Genomic DNA, 19,366 nt, shown 5'->3' with positions numbered 1-19,366 from the left:
GGCTCACTGCAGCCTTGAACTGCTGGGCTCAAGGGGATTCTCCTGTCTCAGCCTCCTGAGTAGCTGGGACTACAGGCAGGTGCCCCCACACTGCCAATTTTTAATTTTTTTTTGTAGAGACAGGATCTTGCTATGTTGCTCAGGCTGGTCTCAAACTCCTGGCTTCATTCCATCCTTCTGTCTCAGCTTCACAAAGTGCTGGGATTATAGGCATGAGCCATTGAGCCTGGCCTGAACTGAAACTTTTTAAGGCTATGTTATATTTTGATTGAGAACTACCTTTTTCTCTCCATCCAAGTAAAATTCTTTTAGTTGAACAAACACCTCCCTATTCCCAGCCCTGCAGCATCATCTGTGATGTGCCTCAATAGGTGTGACTTGAACCAGCCGAACCAGACCCAATTGCAAAGGCCAACTGAAATCACAGTCTGTGCTTTACTGGTAGTGATGTAATGTGATTGCATGCTTTCAGAAATAGGGCTACAGAGGAAATGAACCCCAGTTCTTCAAATGGGAAATGGAAAGGTGGTAGTTAAATCACCACTGAATAGAGGAGAGAGAGAGAGAGTGAGCTCATGTGGTGTATGTTTAGTGTTCAGAGGGCTTTTGCCATTTAATAGTTGTGTGATCATGGACAAGTTGTCTCATTTTTCTTCAGAATAAAATGGGGAGACTAATGCCAATTTCACATGGTTGCCATGGAGACTAAATGAGAAAATATACAGGTGCTGAGTGAAATATAGCAGGTGATCAATAAGTATCCTTTTCTTTTTTTCTTCTTTAACACAGAAGCATCCAGGGCCATAACTTCACTGCCACCTTTTACCTGTTCCACATTGACTCTTGCCAAGTGAACTACTTTCTGTCTACCCTCTTTGGCTTTCATTTGGTTTTCTGTGCCCTTGTTCCAGCAAACATTTATTTATTTGTTACTGGCTATGTGCCAGACACTGTACTAAGTGCCAGAGTTTCAAAGATGAATAGGTCAGAGATGTGACTGCCGACTAACTCTGCATAGGGTGGTCAGGGCAGACTTCAGGAAAGGGGTGGTGATGATGTTTGAGCTGAATATTGAAGGAGGAATAATAGGAGTTTACCAATCAGACATGATGGAATTGGTGGTGGGGGCGAGGAGGAGAAAGGGCATTTCTTGGGAGAAGGATGATGTGCGATGATGGGTGCATTGGTTACAGTCATAAAGGGCTTGGTGATTTCTGTGAATTATAACTAGTTATATTTATTTGAAATGCACGTACTTGGTGGGAGATGAGGTTACACGGAGTAAATACGAATAGACTGACAAAGCTAAGGAGTGGGGATTTGCTTCTGTAGTAAATGGCTCTAACCCTACATCTTTTTTTTTTTTTTGAGGCATAGTCTTGCTCTGTTACCTAGGCCGAATGCAGTGGTGTGATCATAGATCACTGCAGCCTTGACCTTCTGGGTGCAAACAATCCTCCCTCCTCAGTTTCCTGAGTAGTTTGGGTTACAAGTGTGTGCCACCACCACATTTGGCAGACTTTTTTCTTTTTTGTAGAGACGGGGTCTCACTCTGTTGCTCAGGCTGGTCTCTAACTCTTGGGCTGAAGTGATTCTTCTGCTCAGCCTCCCAAAGCACAGGCGTGATTACAGGTGTGAGCCACTGCCCTGGGTCTATCCTTACATCTTTATACTATTTTTAATTAGTGTATATGTGTGAGTATGGTGGGGGAGGAGTGAGGGAGAGATATCACCTCCAAAGTCACCTCAACAGAACTTTTCTTGATCCTATTTGCCTTCCTCTAAACTCACATGACATTTTATCTATATTTTTCTCTTGGCAGTCAGTATTTTATGTATACACACACATATAATTATGTATAATTAACTATAATATAATTAAATGTATAACACAATTATGTTATAATTAATTATAATTTGATATATAACACAATTATATTAGAATTAATTATAATAAATACATAATAATTATAAACAATTATAATTAAATATGTAACAGAATTATATTATAATTAATTGTAATAAATATATAACAATTATAATTATATAACATAATTATAATTAATTATAATGAATTATATAACATAATTATAATTAATTATAATAAATACATAACATTATAATTATGATTACTATATAATATAACTATATTATAATTATATAACATAATTATAATTAATTATAATCAAATATATAATATAACTAATTATAAATATATAACAATTATATAATATATTCAACTAATTATTCTAATTAAATAGATAATATAATTATAATTAATTACAATATATAAGTATATTATAAACATATAAGTATATGCAAAATTATATGTGTATATTTTATATACATATCATTATATATTAAGAATACATAATTTTTGTTTTTTTAAAGAGATGAGGTCTCACTGTTTTTCCCAGGCTGAACTCAAACTCCTGGGTTCAAGTGATACTCCCACCTCAGCCTTCCAGGTAGCTGGGATTAAAGGTGAGTGCCACCATGCCAGGCCCCTCTACATTTTAAAAACGGTTACTTATTTATAACTCTGTTAGCACCTTTACTGTACATTAAGCTCCTTGTGGGCAGAAGGCATACCTGAGAGCCCCTGGTTCCTTTGTGACCCATATGGCATCTGTCTGACCTGTAGAAGGTGCTCAAGAAACACTTGACAATGGAATGAATGAATGGATGGGCCTGTGATCATCCCCAGCTTCTTCAGAATACTTTCCACTTCAAAAACATGTTTGATGAAAGCAGTCAGTCACAAAAGACCACATACTAAATGATCCCATTTATAGGAAATGCCCAGTATAGGCAAATGTATAAAGAGCAGAAGTGGTGGTTGCCTAGGGCTGGGGTGGTGGTGGTGGTAACAAGGATAGGGAGTCACTGCTGATTGTTGCACAACTCTGAGGATATACTAAACACCATTGCATGGTACTTTAAATGGGTAAATTTTGTTATACACATTTTGTGTCAATAAAGCTTTTGAAATACTTTTGAAATTTTGTCAAATTTTAACAAAAGTATCTTTAAATGCATTTTTTTCCTGTTTTTATGTTTACCGTATATACATAGGGACTTGCATTATATAATATTTATTGTTATTTTTTGAAGTTTGGACTGGGAGCTCATAGCATGTGCTTTGGGACTTCATTAACCATTTAAGAGATGCAAGGCAGTGTGAGAGGGAATTCTTGTGAGCCTATGCAGAATGACCTCATTCTCTCTGTCAGAGAAATACTGCACTAAGTTATTTTAGTATTAGCAGAATGTCGTTGTTGGATATATTTGGACAGTATATTTTTGTTTCAAGTCATTGAAGAAGTTTGTCTTCATGGAGTAATATATTGCTTTATCTTAATAAAAAGGCATAGCATTGGCAGAAGTACAAGGAGTGGTGCTATTTTTCTGTCACCTTGAGAATGAAGAGGTAGGTATAGTTTGTTTTTTAGCCTGTTGATCTTGTACTTCTCATTAACAGGTACTTTATTTTTAAAAGTATGTTTTATATTAAAATAGCATTTGTGCACTAATGAAGCAATACTTATTAATAAAACATGCCTTTAGATAAATTGTTTAATGCAGTTTTCTTTTTTCTTCCACGTTGTGGGGAGTAGTGGTTTCTGTGTTGATGAAAGAGCAGGGAGCATCTTTTCTTGTGTGTTCATTCATGCAAAATTTTGCCCTCTTGAAAAATGAACAAAGATCATAGCCAGAAGGTATTTATCATGCAGTTAACCACAAGAAATCTTGAATGAGATCATCATCAAGTAACTTAAATAAAACAGTTATTTTCTGACAGAGTCATTCTTTAGGACACTTAGCATTATTATGTATGCATTTTTCTTTTTCATATAATTGCCAACTATTTTGAAGCATGGGATGCTTCAGATTAATGTCTTGGAAGGGAGACACAATCTACTTGACCCTGATTTAAAGGAATAGTGGAAGTGGGTGGTTCTTCACCACAGATGTGATTGTTACTAGGGATTCTTCATAGACTCTGTCATAGCAAAAGTATATATTTGGCTTCTCATGACGTGTCCCGTGACTAGCAGAGTGTTGCTCAGTGGATTGGCTTGGGCTGAATCAGTAGGTCTTTCCAAGTATAAATTTGAGTGCTCACTAGACCAGAGAGAGGCAGAGGCCTCAGGATTTGGTGGGAGATTCTCTGAGTGTTGCAAATAGTCCCCATCCCTCCTGTGCATGACCCAAGAGTTTGCTCTGAGATACCTATTGAATAAATGGCCAGCCAGCACTGTGGTTAGGTGGAAGGAGCATGAATATTGATAGATATTTAAGCCCTGACGTGACTGAGCCTGGCCTTCAGCTTTGCCTCTTACTATATTTGTGATGTCCAAGAGTGACAGGGGCTAACATAGCTATAAATAAGCAACTATTAAGAAATTGTAAAAAGCAGTGACTGCCAAGAGAAAAATATAGAGAAAATGCCATGTGAATCTGGAGGAAGTTTAGAGTGATAGGAGCTGTGTGCCAAAGCCACTAGTCTTTCTTGGGCAATTCCCATTATGGAACAAAGGGATCCAGAATGCATTTTCCCAAAGAAAGAATGAGTACAGATGAAATATTGTTGTTAGAATAATTCTTCAGGCTTATCATGGGTTTTTTGGGTTAACTTGGAAACCCAAATAGCATTTTACTTTTTAATGACGAATATACAAATGAGCTGTGGCACCCCTGAAGAGTTGGCATGGTTTTCCATAGCTGCGGTCAAGGTTGGCTCCTTTCTGTACAGGTTCTCCGTATGTCTTGTGAGAGGGTTTGAAATATCAACTTTGGATTCCAACATCTGCGTTCAGTTATTGTCTGTATGCAGTTTTGATTACAAGCAAACATTTGTATACATACAAATGTGTGTCTGTGTATGTGTGTTTGTCACTTAAGAAAATAATGTGTCAACCACAGATATGTTAGTATGAGCATTTTAACAGTTCGTTAGTCACTGAAGTTTTTTTGCAGTACAGGCTAATGCCAAAGGCAAGCTTTCTCCTGCTTGCTGTTTTGCCCAGGGCTGGCATGGCTGGACAGTGACATCAAGGGATTGTAACAATTCACTTTTATAATAGTTGATATAATTTTGGTTGGCTTTTGTTTATTCACTGTTTCAAGTATGATGGTGGTGGTTTTTTGTTTTGCTTTTCTCTGCTTCAAAGTTATCAACGATTGCATTCCTCTCCTCCACTAAACTTTTTGTAGGAGGGAGGGAGGATTTAGTACCTGCACATGGAAATACTTTGATGCTGTGTCGGGTCATTTTTCAGGGAGACAGAGGCCAGAGTCTGTGAAGGTCTGTAGCTGCAGAATGGTTAGCACAGAGGCAATTGATACAATGAGGGGGCTCAGGTTTTGGGACCAGCCAGCCCTGAGTCACCATGGGGCTCTTTATAACATTGGAATAATACTTAACTCAGGGCTAACCTAATGCCTAGAACATTGTAGAATCAATAGAGACTAAATTGGCATGGTATTGGATCGCTGACTAGAAATACTTCTATCTCAACCTTATAACCAACTGGCCGTTTTACCTTGGTACGTTTCTTTATTTCTCTGGGCCTTAGTGTTCTTATCTGTCGGATGGTGGAATGGACTGTTATCTCTAAGATTCCCTTGATAGATTCTGAGCTTTTTAGATAAGAACCATTTTCATTCGTCTTTGTTTCCTAACACTGCAATTATACTTGGACAAAACATTTTTTTGAACGAATGATTAGATTTGCAGCTATAGTTATATAGCTACATATAGTTATAATTATGAGCTTATTTGTATATGTCTTTGAACATTTATAAATGAGAATTGTCTTTTTTTGAGGTTTATCCTCAAGCAGCCTGAAATGCAATTTTATCTCTAAATATTCATTCATACATATACATATGTGTGTATGCTTAGAACTAATATATAAAATTTAAAAATTAGAAAAAAATAAAAATGATCAAGGTGCAAGAGTATACGTTTAAACAAATCTATTGCTTTAGAAGAATTTATTTATGTTGCATTATTTGGATATGATGCTTAGAATAACTTGGCTAGTAGAAAAATGCTGTTGGCAGCTTCTAGGTTTAAAAAAAGCACCCCAGAGAATTAGGGAAAAAATAGTAATTAAAAGGGTACTGTCAAGGTTGGTAGGTCTAAATTTAACAGAGCAGCTGTGTTTTGGTTTGGAGGGGTGTGTGTGTCATGCTGTCTCCCCACGCTGTTTGCTTGCCCTGTTATGAGGCAGAAACATGTTATAATGGAGATAGAGATCCTGCCTTTTGAAATGCAGCCTCAAGAAGTGGCTGCTTGAATGTTGCAGTGCCCCCACTGGCTTACAAGAACCTTGTCAGTGTTTGGAGAAGTTTAAAGCTAGCAGGTGTAATTGTTGTTATGCTTTCTGGCTTGGCTGTGGTCTTTTTCTGAAGGAACTCTTCAAGAACATTGAGCAGTATTCTCTGTGCTTGAAATATTGTGTTTTATTGCATTTAAGATGCCAGTAATTATAAGATTTTATTTTATTTTTTGAGATGGAGTCTTGTTCTGTCACCCAGCCTGGAGAGCAGTGGTTCAATCTCAGCTCACTGCAGCCTCTGCCTCCTGGGTTCAAGTGATTCTGGTGCCTCAGCCTCCTGAGTAGCTGGGATTACAGGCACTTCCACCATGCCTGGCTAATTTTTTGTATTTTTAGCAGAGACAGGGCTTTGCCATGTCGGTCAGGCTGGTGTCAAACTCCTGACCTCAAGTGGTCTACCTCCCTCGTCCTCCCAAAGTGCTGGGATTACTAAAGTCATGAGCCACTGCACCTGGCCTGTTTTTAAGATTTTATGTTCCACTAAGAAATAACCTTGACAGTTAAGCTGTGATAAAGTGCTTTCCTATCCATTAGAATATTCATTTTATGTTTATTGGAGTTGTTCTATCTATGTTCATAAATAAAAAGGAAAATTTAAGTGAAATGAATTGGTAGCAATATTCTTGAAGCTTACATTCAGAGTCCAAGTCTTCTGAATCATTTTCTGCCTCCATGTTGTCCATGTGAGTGTTTTTTCCTATACTGTCACCCTGTGTGCCATTAAGAGTGCTAGTAATGTAGCAGTTGTTAAAAAGAGTGCTCTACTGTCTATCCTGGAATTTTCTTCCAAGCTGCTGACTCTCATTCTGCATTTTTTTTTTTTTTTTTTTTTTTTTAAGACACAGCCTCCTCTGTTGCTGAGCCTAGGTACAGTGGCAAGATCTTGGCTCACTGCAACTTCCATCTTTCGGGTTCAAGCAATTCTTGTGCCTCAGTCTCCTGAGTAGCTGGGATTACAGGCAGGCAGCACCACACTAATTTTTTGTATTTTTAGTAGAGACAGGGTTTCACCATGTTGGCCAGGCTGATCTCGAACTCCTGGCCTTAAGTGATCCTCCCTCCTCAGCCTCCCAAAGTGCTGGGATTACAGGCATGAGCCACCATGCCTGGCCCTTCATTCTGCATGTTGTGATGCTACTGCCTTCTTGATCTCACATAGATAATGTCATGAACTATGTTATGACTACCACCTGGTCCACAGTGACAGGAAGATACCGTCGGTATCAGAGACGAATAAATGTGTACCTTAGAAGCAATGGCATGTAGCAGCAGTGCACTAGCTGTAAAAAGGACTTTGACCAAGGAGTCATTGTTCAGAGGTTCACAGTGGAAGTGTGGATTATGGAGTATTTTCTTTATTCTAAATGGTTAAACACCACAAGTAAAGAAACTGTTTCATGTTCAGACACTATTATTCTCTAGTTGTATTAATGTACAGTTACCTTTTCTCTTCATGGAGAATCTTAATGGAGAGTTTAACCTGAAAAGAATAGCCCTGCTGTTTCTGTTTTTTTGAAACATCTTTCAAACTTCAAACATACTTTGCTTCTCAAACATTCATAGTGTGTATAAATTATGAGGAATACAAAGATGAGTAAGGCTTGTTGCCCTCAAGCATTATTGGTTGAGTTAAGTATTGGCGGTTAAATGAGAAGTGGTAATAAACATCACTAACAAGCACATTATAGTCTTCAAAGTAGGATAAAATTGTTGGGTACTGTTTACCTTGGATTTATTAAGTTTAATTAAGTCTGCCTACAATAAATTAAAAAATCACGTGTCTAAAAATATGTGCATCATCTTGAATTGAATCTGAATCAGATTTCCTTCCCTTTAGAAGCTCTATTGTGGATAATTGATTCAAAAGAATACGATCTGTAGATTATAGTATTTATGGCTGTTAATGTCCTAATTTGATCATGGTGCTGTAGTTATATAACAGATTGTCCTTGTGTTTTGGAAATTACGTTGGAATATTTAGGGGTAAAGGCATCATGTCTGCAATTTATTGTCATGTGTTTCAGAAGAAAATATTTGTGTGTGTATGTACGTGTTATGTTTGTATAGAGATAATGATCAAATATATCTGGTGAAATGTTAATTGGGAAGTTTGGGTGAAGGGTACATGTGGGTTTTTTATGGCATTCTTACAACTTTTCTGTGGTTTGAAATGATTTTAAAATAAGAGGTTATGGAATTGAAAAGCTATTACTAAGATATCAGATGCCTGGTACTTTTAAATCAACACATTTATTTTATGTGACTTTAGGGCAGATGTGTGCATATTTTAAGAAAAATTCCATTCTCTTGGCGGAAACTTGCAGAATGTCTTCAACTCTGCTTCCTCTTGCTTTCACACACCCCGAAGTGCTTGCTCTCTCACTTTGTGGATTTATATATCTTTTGCGGCCCGCTTGGGGGGAGTATTTGCACGTATATTTCTATGTTACTGCTGTTCTCCAAACACTCTATTATTATTGTATCTGAGAGGTTTTCAATTGTTTTAGGGGGGAGTTTCCTACACTTAACCTTTGGTAGTGATTTTCCAATTGTCCATGACTAGCTATTTTGATGACTTAATTTAGAAAGGTGGTCCCTTTTGTTTATTTCTAAACTAGCTGCTGTGATCCCTGCTTCCCTTCTGCCTCTTTACCCCTCTTTTATTTGTCACCCTTCTCCTCACTTCTCTATTAGGCCGGATTCATCTTTGGAATTAGTAAAAATCCTGCCTCTTCCAGGAAGCCTATCCTGATTATCCCTATGGAACTCTGATTACTTCTTAATTTGCCACTTACTACACTCAGTTTTGTATAGTTATATTTTATTGTTTTATATTGTTCTCAATGATGGATTAAAATTATTGTTGTTTTGTAGTCACTTAAAGTTATATGTGCATATTATTTTCCCAGCCCAGTGTCAGAGTACTAGCAGATATAAACTACGTTTTCCCTCCCCCGCTGACTTTATCCCCACAGCTCATGGCTGTCTCCACGAAGTAAGTGATTCTGTCTGAGTAGGTATTTTTTTTTTTTTAATTTAACCTAGGATGAGACCTAAGGGAGTTTTGTTGTTGTTGTCGTTGTTGTTTTTGAGACAGAGTTTCGCTCTTGTTGCCCAGCCTGGAGTGCAATGGCGTGATCTCAGCTCACGCACCCTCCACCTCCCGCATTCAAGTGATTCTCCTGCCTCAGCCTCCTGAGTAGCTTGGGATTACAGGCATGTGCCACCACACTTGGCTAATTTTGTATTTTTAGTAGAGACGGAAGTTTCTCCATGTTGGTCAGGCTGGTCTCGCACTCCCGACCTCTGGTGATCTGCCCACCTCGCCCTCCCAAAGTGCTGGGATTATAGGCATGAGGCACCGCGCCCGGCCCTGAGTAGGTGTTTCTTACTGGATCCAAAACTGAAGCCACTGTCTGACTTTTGGGATTATCTGTATCTCTCCTTTCTTCCTTTTTACCTCCAATCTCTGAGGATTAAAGATTTTTTTTGTCTGCATTAGCTGAGATATTAGTTTCATAATGTAGCCAATTCATTTACTATTTTTAATTCAGAATGACAAATAAACTGGATTTTTTTCACCTGTAATTTGATCTGTGATTGTTGAAACACGTAAAACATATTTGAACAAAAACATTCCAACACAGTTTATAAATGTGTTATCCTCTGTGGTAAGGACAAAGTCATGAGACTGGTTTTTGCTCAAGGATATACCACATTTGCATCTTAAATACAACTGTTAATATTCTCTTCTTGTTGATTCAGGCAGGGTAGCTTTTCCTGAGTGACAGAAATGTAGATGATTATGTGAAATAATGAGTTGATTGGTTCATATCTGGGTTGTCATTTTGGCTTTTTGGATTGTCTTATGAAAATTTTCTGAGGGCAGTACTCTTTTTTGTAGAGTTGGGATTATAAAACTGTGAAATGTTCTCTTTTACCTTTGTCTTGCCTCTGAAACATTTTTTGGGTTAAATTCTTTAAAAAAAAAAAGAAGTCCCATTGACTGTGTATGTGCTATTAACTCTAGCATCGTTTCCATGATCTGGTGTTGTCTAACTTTTGATTTGTCCCCTTTTGTACATTAGCATATCCCAGCAGCTCGTGGAAGCATTTGTGAATGAGGAAACCGAGGCTATGAGAGATTAAGTGATTTACTCTAGACCACAGGTAACAATGTCTGATGTAAGTTTGGGTCTTCACTCCAAACCTGTACATTCTACTGGATTAAAGGTTCTTAACCTGCTTTGTGCCAAGTTGCACTTTGGCGTTCTGGTGAAGCCTGTGGATCCATTTTACTTTTAAATACAAAAAATATGGCCCGGCGCGGTGGCTCATGCCTGTAATCCCAGAACTTTGGGAGGCCGAGACGGGCAGATCATGAGGTCAGGAGATTGAGACCATCCTGGCTAACACGGTGAAACCCCGTCTCTACTAAAAAACACAAAAAATTAGCTGGGTGTGGTGGCGGGCGCCTGTAGTCCCAGCTACTCGGGAGGCTGAGGCGGGAGAATGGCATGAACCTGGGAGGCTGGAGCTTGCAGTGAGCCGAGATCGCGCCACTGCACTCCAGCCTGGGCGACAGAGCGAGACTCCGTCTCCCAAAAAAAAAAATACATAGCATTACAAAAGAAACCAATTATATATAATTAAAAAAACCCAAGTTTGTAATATACACTGACTTACTAGCACATTAAATAAAATGACCTGGTGTTGGGTGTATTAACTACTATTATTTCAAAGTAGTGATGAGCATGAATATTTGGAATGTCTGAAACTATTGTAATGTGTTATGAAAATGTGTGATTTCTATTGGTGACAAATCACAGGTACTGTGGCTAATACTACTAGGTTTTAGGGTATCATTAATATTTGAAGGAAATGCATGCTTTATTTAGAAGTTAGTGAGAATAAAGATGCATTTTTTTTCCTATCCAAGTTTACAGATCTCTTGAATTCCCAGGTTAAGAACTACTTCATCAGATTATACCGGTCTGTCATGTTTATAAACATTTATGCCACCTGCTGGATCTGCTCTTAAAAAACAGAATAAACAATTACAAAAGCAAAAATATATGCAAACAATGTAAGACGTCACTAAAAAAAGTAAGATTCAGGCATAAGTATTAGTTCTTGCACTGCTATAAAGAAATACCTGAGACTGATAAAGAGGTTTAATTGGCTCATGAGTCTGCAGTCTGTGTAGGCTCATGACTCTGCATGGCAGTATCTGTTGGCTTCTGGGGAGGCTTCGGGAAACTTACAATCATGGCAGGAGATGAAAGGGAAGGGGGTACATCACATGGCTGGAGGAGGAGGAGGGGCAGCGAGAGGTGCCACACACTTTTAAATGACTAGATCTCATGAGAACTCACTATAAGAATAGCACCAAAAGGGAAATCAGCTCCCATGATCCAGTCACCTCCCATCAGGCCTCACCTCCAACACTGGCGATTACAATTTGACATGAGATTTGGGCGGGGACACAGATCCAAACTATATCAGCATATACATATGTTGCGAGATCCTGGAGGGTAAAAATTAAAATTTACTTAATTTAAAATGGTTAGAACCTATAAGTTTAAATTATTTGTGTTTCTTAATGTTCTAGTCAGTTCTCTGCCTACCTCTCCCCTAAAGATAAAATGATCATATTGAAGTTTGTTATTTTCTTCATTAAAAAGCCTTTGCCTTCTATATTTCAGCTTCTTCTGGGCAATTTGTTTTAATGAGGGTGACTGTCATAGAGAGTTTCAGTTCTCCATTAGTGATGACTGGTAGGTAGAGCAGAGACAGGACCTGAAATAGAATGTTAGAGTGCACTGAAATGGCATGGCTCTCCTGCGCGTCGTGTAAGCCTGAAAAGGTTTGTTTTATTGCTTTTCACCGGGTGAGTCTGAACCTCTTCGTCAGTTGTCAGGCCTGACAGCTTAAGTGTATTGTAGTTGCTTCCATCCTTACCTAAAATCTACTTCTACTCTTTCTTTTGTTAATTAAATGGGAGGCATTCACTTAAATGCATTTTATTTCCTCTCTTAGGTGGGGAATCGTAAGCTGTTTCTTCTAAACTGTTAAGCCCCTCTGTCTGAGTTGCTCCAGAGATACTAAGTAACTCGGATGGTGTTGACAGGAAAAGCTTTAGGTAGAGGGGAAAAAAACGACTGAGCACATTTACCGCTCAGCAGGGTTGCCATGCTCCCCTAACCCCGCATCATGCAGTGAGTATGTGCGTTGCTTTCCCCAGGCCAGCATCCTGGATCAGAGCTGCAGGACTTGGGAGGCAGTGCCTCAGCCCTGCTGTCAGCCTCATCTCCCGCCTGGGGAGGAGAGCTGCAGATTTGTGTGAGCTTCCATGCAGCTTCCTGGATTCCCTCTCCCAAGTCTGCCCTGCAGACCCATCCAGTGGACTGCTCTTCTGCCATATACATTCTCTCCCTTGACTCTTTCCAACCTTGGGTTTTCTAATCATTACCAACACTTTACAGTCTTTTTGTATTTCACAAAAATAGCTTGCAAAAGCTTTTGGCCTGAATTTTTCTAACAGTCTTTTGATTATAATAGGGCTGGAGAATACTATTAACTTCTGATTATCTGAGGACAGATTATTTTAAATTTAGCTTACAAATTGAATGGTATTTTATTTTTCTTTAGTACTTCTTGTATTATTATTGTTATTATTTTGGGGTAATTATTCTCCCCACCCATTAACTTTTATTTTGCTGCATCCTATCAGGAAACTTAAAAAACCTAAAAATGTAAGCATTTATTCAATTATAGGTAATGTTTGAAAGAATGTAGGTCTGCCTAGGTTGGTATTTTGTACCATTCCCAACTGGGGACTTAAATGGCAATGTTTTGGAGAGCACATGCTGTTAAAAGCGCTAATGGAGAACATTTTAATTTCTATTAACAAATCAACCAATAAAACAGTTATTTCAGTATTTTCTTTAAATGTCTAGTGAGTTTTGTGATTGTTAGTAGAGATCAGGCAAATGGGTTTCAGCCCTTCAGTTGCTTTATCCACAGTTGGTTTATCACACATGCTGCTACCTGCCATGGTGATTAGACATTTACATAGTTTAAACTTTTTATTCATAGTCATGCAGTGTTTAATTTATGCCCATAATAGATTATTGGTAGAAATCTGGAAACATACGGGACACTGATGCTGAAAAGCAGGTTAATGAGCATCATAAATGTGATGATGCCTCTGAAAATTAGCGTCAGGATGCGTTTCACTAGACTACTAAAATGTATTCATTTGCTAAAATGCTCATATAGCACATTGGGGTGTGTCTCATATTTTGCTACTTAATCTTAGAAAGGTTGCTCTTCATTTATTAGGAATAAAAACTATCCTCCCCCGATTTTATTTGCATTTGCAAATAGTACCCTGAAATCTTTTATCCTGTCATAAATAAAACACAAAAGTTCTAAAATCAAATAAGTTAACTTCCCTAAGTGCAAAATGTGAGAATTCTGAACAGTAGAGCATGAAAGGGAATTTTGTCTATTTTTTTTTTTTTTGAGATGGAGTCTCAACCGGTCACCCAGGCTGGAGTGCAGTGGCGCTATCTTGGCTCACTGCTACCTCCGCCTCCCGGGTTCAAGCGATTCTCCTGCCTCAGCCTCCTGAGTAGCTGGGTGGGACTACAGGCATGCGCCACCACGCCCAGCTAATTTTTATATTTTTAGTAGACACGGAGTTTCGCCATGATGGCCAGGCTGGTCTCAGACTCCTGATGTCAGGTAATCTGCCCGCCTTGGCCTCCCAAAGTGCCAGGATTACAGGTGTGAGCCACCGTGTCCAGTCGATTTTGTCTATTTTTGAAACTGTAACAGTTAAGTCAGTTTTGTCTATGTTAAAAAATATAGTTGGTCCACAAATGAAATACAATATAGTGTCATATTTAAATTTTTTTCATAATTAAAGGCTGCAACAAGTTAAATTTTATCTTGATATATTATAAATGGTATAAAAAGATTATTACAGTAAACTTTGTTATTAAGGGTTGGGTGTGATGGTTCACGGCTGTAATCCCAGCACTTTGGGAAGCTGAGGCAGGCGGGTTGCTTGAGCTCAGAAGTTTGAGACCAGCCTGGACAACATAATGAAACCTCTGTCTCTACAAAAAATACGAAAATTAGCTGGGTGTGGTGGTGCACACCTGTGGTCCAGCTGCTCGGTGGGGCTGAGGTGGGAGAATCACTTGAGCCCTGGCCATTGATGCTACAGTGTGCCGTGTTTGTGCTGCTAGGCTCGAGCCTGGGTGGCAAAGTGAGACCCTGCATCAAAAAAATTGAACACCCGAAGCAAACAAACAAAAAAAAACTGTCATGATCTTTATTAATAATATTCATTATTTAAAACAAAATGTTTTAAGTAAAATCACTTATGTAACATACAAGTTACAGATGTTTAAAAATATTACCAAAGGTTTCTTAAGATTGTGTTATTATGAGAAATGCAGTTGTCTGTTGGAATGTGTAGCAGAGAGAAGAGCCTTGGGGTAGGGACATGGAACATCTTCCCGGTTTCTGCATCAGAGAGTGATTGTATGAAAATGTGTACACATTGGTACAGACTAGAGCCAGTTTTGAATGATTTCTGCACTATATTGGCCTTGCCTGGTCCCCTGTGTCATCGCAGAGTTGATTGTAATGATGAGTATAACCTAGCAGGGATGCCAAGCTCCCTACATCTTTCTGGGATAAGGATGGTTTGAGTAAAAGGTTGCCATGGTTGTCTGGAGGCAGCAAGCAATATAAGACTGTCTCAGAATGTGTTCTCTTGGTGTTAAGCCTTGGAGGTGTGTCTTTGTGAGTATTCAAAGGGAAACGTAAGATAGTTGGAGAGAATCTTAGGGACATGCAGAAATACTACTGCAGTGTGATGAAGAGAAGCCTTTTTAAGATTGTAAAAGTATAAATATTGCTCATAAAAAAATAGATGTGTTTCAACCAAGCTTGCTTTTAAGTGAATATGTATAAGTGGATTATAGTTCTCCATTTACATCTTTTATAAAATTGGATATGCTATGCTGGAAAAAAAGGGCCCTTGGATATAATTTACATTTCTTAAGAATGTGGCAGTTCTGTCATTGCATGCTTAAAAATAATTATTTTCTTACAGAACTTTACACTAATGCCAAAAACATTGCCAACACCTCTTACGTATTCGTATTTTACCTAACTTATGCCCAGGCAGACTGCTTTAGACCTGAACTATGTTTGTTTTTTAGTTGATAGTCGAAGTCCTCATAGGACTATTAGCGTATCAAAGGCAGTATTGAATTAGAGCAGTTGTTTGCTTTGGGTCTTAGAAATTCCCAGAGTTTAGCAGCAGAACATAGAATAGTGAAAGTGGGTTCTTAGATGGGGACAGCCAGGACAGGGTGTTCTAAATCACATTCAAGTTTTGCGTATATGACTGGAGTAGATGGAGATGGGGGAATAATGAAGTTATGACTCAATCAGTCCTTTCATTTCATTCTGCTTAGTGAATTTTGAATAAAAGAAAACCTGTGAAAAAGGAAGATTTAGGAGGATTTGTACTGGACCCTTGCTGCTATTATGCAGAATGCTACATGGGAAGAAAGGATGGAAAAATAAATCAAGAGCATCACTTCACTTAGGTTTTCAGCAAACATTGGGATAGCTGAGACATTTTTTCATTAAAGTTTAGCTTGCCAGAAAGGTGATTGAGAGTGAGTGAATTATTAGTATGTAGGTACTATGATTGTTAGATTATCATTAAACAGGAAGTAGATGACTGGATGGAGCCTTGAAGAATTACTAGAGTAGGAAAGGTAATTTAGTCATTGATGTGCAATCTATAAATTCCTTGTTATTTGAAATTTGAGTGTTATTTATATAGGGATTTGGGTAAAGTAGGTTTATGGGAACTAAAGTGTAATCTAATGAGGTAATGGTATTTATCAGAAGGTGATATAATTCTCACAACAATCCTATTACCTGGATACTTGTATAATTCCCACTATACAAGCAAGGAAACTGAGTTACGGGGAAGCTAATAAACTTGGCCAACAATATACATAAACACATGGCATGGCAGGGTTTTAGATCGAGGCATTCTGATTCTACAGGCGACCTTCTTAGCTGCTCTGCTGTGATGCCCTGGGCAGAGAACCACAGTTTCAGAAATACATTTACCAGCAGGGACACTCGAGGTGATCTAATTCATGGCCCTCATTTTAGAAATAATAAAAGGGCTCTTCAACTGCGACTGAATGGCTTGATTTATGGCTTACTTACCCTGGGATGGACAAAGCATTTTAATGACTCTTTAATTTCCTCTTATTATGCATAGCTGGGTAGTATAGAGGAGTGAGAGATCATCTCTGACCCCCCTTTTTGCTCTTGTGTAAATGGGCTCTTTGGCTGGATCTGCAAACTAAATTGACACCAGGCATATTAACAAGTGAAAAGCATATACATCATCTAGGTGTTCATGGGGATCTTCACAAGACAGTGAATCCGAGGAAGTAACCACAGCAAGATGCTTGTATACTTTTTTGACAAAGAACAATGAATTTGAGAAGAAATGACAGGACAAGTAAACTTTGGTGAGGGGCAGTAAATTTTCTAGGGGAGTTACTGAGATATATAGAGGGGTGTATAAAACTAGTGGAAGATAAGGGTTACTTCATTAAGTATATTTATTCAGGTCTGTTGCAGCCCCAGTTCTCAATGTCTGGTGGTAAGGGCTGTTTTCTCACCCCAGTACTGGAAGGGTACCCCTCCCAGAGGAATCTTGATGGCTTACTGCATGCGGGAAGAGAAAGGTCAGCTAGCCCCTTCTGAAACTACAATTGCTCCAGTGTTTTCAACTTGAAAGGGTCAATAGGCCATTCCGGCATATTTTGGGATGGCATGTCCTTCACTCCTTAAGTAGGGATAATGAAAAAAGAGACTTTCCTGGGGCAGCTATAGGCTTCTGCTCTGAGGTCTCTTCCAGCTCTTGCAAGTATACCCAACATAGCTGATTTCAGCTTTTCTTTCTAAGTCTGCATGTTTTTGAGGCTATCCTTTGATTCTTCTAGGTCTGACAAAGGGTAGAGTTGGACATACGTTTTAGTAAGATATGTGGGGTCGAATATAGGTTCCACTGTTCTAATGGAGACCCTAAGTTACATGGCTCAAAAAGTTAAAATTTTATTTTTCTCTCATGTAACATTTTGGATAATTTGATGATTCCCTAATGTTGGGACCCAGTCTTTTCTGTCTTAGGCTCACAACTGTCCTTGAGCCTATGTCATGGGGGATGACTCTGAAGCTGCGTACACCCTGTTCATTCACATTTTCTTGGCCTGAACTTAGTCACTAGGCTATTCCTAACTGCAAGAGAAGCTGGAAGATGTAGTCTTACTTCTGACCAGCTATGTGCTCAACCACAAATTGAGTTTCAGTTATTGGAGGGCAGAAAGAATAGATATGGGGCTGCTTTGTAGGCTGCTGCTCGGGGCAGCCTCTGCTGTGTTATTTGAGATTTATAATTTTCCTTGGCTTCCCAGATGACAGTGGAAAAAGGCATAGTCAAGACTTCAAGTGCGGAAAATGTTGGCAACTCTGATATGCACGTTCTTTTCCATATAGAGCTGAGTTATGCTGGAGTATTTTGGTTACAAAGAATTCATTTTCTCACCTGTCTGAATTCCTGTTTGGATTTTAGTTACTCTTGATTTACCAGCATGGATTAAAAATTGAAAAGACTTGGTATTTTAAAATTATATCTGAAATGGCAGAGACAGCATCTGAGGATTCCTCTTGCTACTAAAAGGAATGAGTAATTTAGTTTGATTTTTCTTTAAATCCAAATAAATAAGATGATTAAACTCAAGATAAAGCTGTAATATCTCTTATCGTGTCCTGTCATTTGTCATTGCTACCGTGTCTTGAAAGCTTTGTGGAAAAATAATGGTTTTGATATTTGTTATTGAGATAGAATACCCACAAATAGGTATTTAAAATATTTTTGTCTTAGCCAGTTGATTGTGGCGTGTGCATGGACTAAGCAACTTAAAAAAAAAAGAAATTGGTTTGTTGAATAACAGCTTTCACTAGAGACACTAAAGTCCACAAAACCTCAGTGAGCAGTTGTCAGATTCCATTTTAAGGAGGCAAAGCTAAACTTTATATGCATTTCCCACCATGTGTAAATCCAAACAGCAAGCAAGGACTATTAAATGTTTTATTTTGCTAGTGGCAGCAAAGAATGTAATGTTGGATATAATATAGTTTACATTTACAGTTGAAGTTATATTTTCAATTGTATGGAATAAAATGAATAGGTCTCTATTTCATAGCCAAAGTGGACAATTTATAGAGTGATTTTCTAGAACACCCCAATATGTAGTGACATTTTGTGGCAGTGACTGCCACATGTAGGAAATGGATCTCTATAGAACTTTGCTGTTAATGTTGCGGGGTATTTGTTGCATGATGTAGAAAATGCTATCCCGGGTTACCTTTCATTCCTTATATCTGACTTAGCTTAACCTCAGCTGATGGCTTAAGTCAGTGGCCAAGAATTTTTCATCAGCTGTCCTTGGTAACATATATCATTCATCATACTAGGATGATTGGTGTTATCAATTGAAAAATCTAAATGGAAGACAAAATTAAATGCTACTTGAGAAGCTAGAGTGAAAAGAGAATGTCTTGGCTCTCTAAGATTTCCTCTCTTTTCTACCTGTATTCGGTATGGCCATGAATATCCTTTTGGAGACACTTTGAATCTCATTGTTTTCAATTACAGAGGAACTCTTCAGCAAATAACCCTTGTATGGTGTGCTTCTAGATAGTGTACATAAGAAACTGTGTGCTGTAAATTCTGCTTACCCAAATGTTATAAAGGTATATGATTGTATTTTTCTATAATATAATATATAATATAATACAGATGTTTGATTGTAATTTACCTTTTAAGAACACATAGTCTTATAATGGTATATGGGCAGGATACCTGTGGGGTCAAAGGAAAAGAACATGAACCAATT

At 38.2% G+C, this 19,366-nt stretch overlaps 1 protein-coding gene across 2 annotated transcripts in view; it reads left to right on the top strand.

Annotated features, from left to right (window-relative positions):
- Positions 1-19,366, top strand: part of CHCHD3 (coiled-coil-helix-coiled-coil-helix domain containing 3) — a 296,155-nt gene that overhangs the window by 24,847 nt on the left and 251,942 nt on the right. The window lies entirely within an intron of this gene.

Source organism: Gorilla gorilla, chromosome 6 (genome assembly GCF_029281585.2).
Source record: "Gorilla gorilla gorilla isolate KB3781 chromosome 6, NHGRI_mGorGor1-v2.1_pri, whole genome shotgun sequence".
In the NCBI taxonomy this organism is placed as follows: domain Eukaryota; kingdom Metazoa; phylum Chordata; class Mammalia; order Primates; family Hominidae; genus Gorilla; species Gorilla gorilla.
This window is presented reverse-complemented; position numbering and strand designations above follow the sequence as displayed.